The sequence below is a fragment of the Carlito syrichta genome, unplaced genomic scaffold (genome assembly GCF_000164805.1).
Source record: "Carlito syrichta isolate Samal-C Ts95f unplaced genomic scaffold, Tarsius_syrichta-2.0.1 Scaffold305659, whole genome shotgun sequence".
Lineage (NCBI taxonomy): Eukaryota > Metazoa > Chordata > Mammalia > Primates > Tarsiidae > Carlito > Carlito syrichta.
In genome coordinates this window covers 181,189-181,829 of record NW_007249755.1, presented here as the reverse complement: position 1 = coordinate 181,829, position 641 = coordinate 181,189, and positions in this window count along the sequence as shown.

The following is a 641-nucleotide window of genomic DNA, read 5'->3' as shown; positions in this document are numbered from 1 at the left end:
AAAAAAAAAAAAAAAAATGTAGAAACAATAGCTCTGCCACCAAGTGCTACAGACTATTACTACCTGTGTCAAATCACTGAATTTCCTTGGATGCTGCTTGATGCAAAAATAGTGCTTTCATGACCTTTTATTAAATACAAGCTCATTTAACTAAACAATACTTGCGTCCCTGCTGTCTTCTTGGCACTATGTGACATGCCAAATGCATTCTAATGGCAGGTCCCTCGTCTCCACAACTTGAGTCTGATAGTACAGGGGAATGGTTCTCAAGAGGGTCTCTAAGGTCAAAACTACACTAAAGATTATATGCTGCTTTTATGCTCAATCTTTCACAAATGTGGAGTTTTCCAGATGGTACAAGATAAGATGCATAACAAAGGTTGATGGAATGTCTTAAGCTTTTTTCCACTTGAAGTTCTAATTCAGCAAATATTAATAGGTATAATCCACAGTTTAAAAAAAAGAAAAAAAACCTCAGCTTTTTCGGGCTGGGGATGTTGGTCCATTCCTGTAATTCTAGCACTTTGGGAGGCTGAGGCAGAAGGCTGCCTGAAGCTAGAAGTTCAAGACCAGTCTAGGCAACACAGCAAGACCTCGTCTCGAATGAATGAATGAATGAATGAGCTCTTTGGGGATAATAC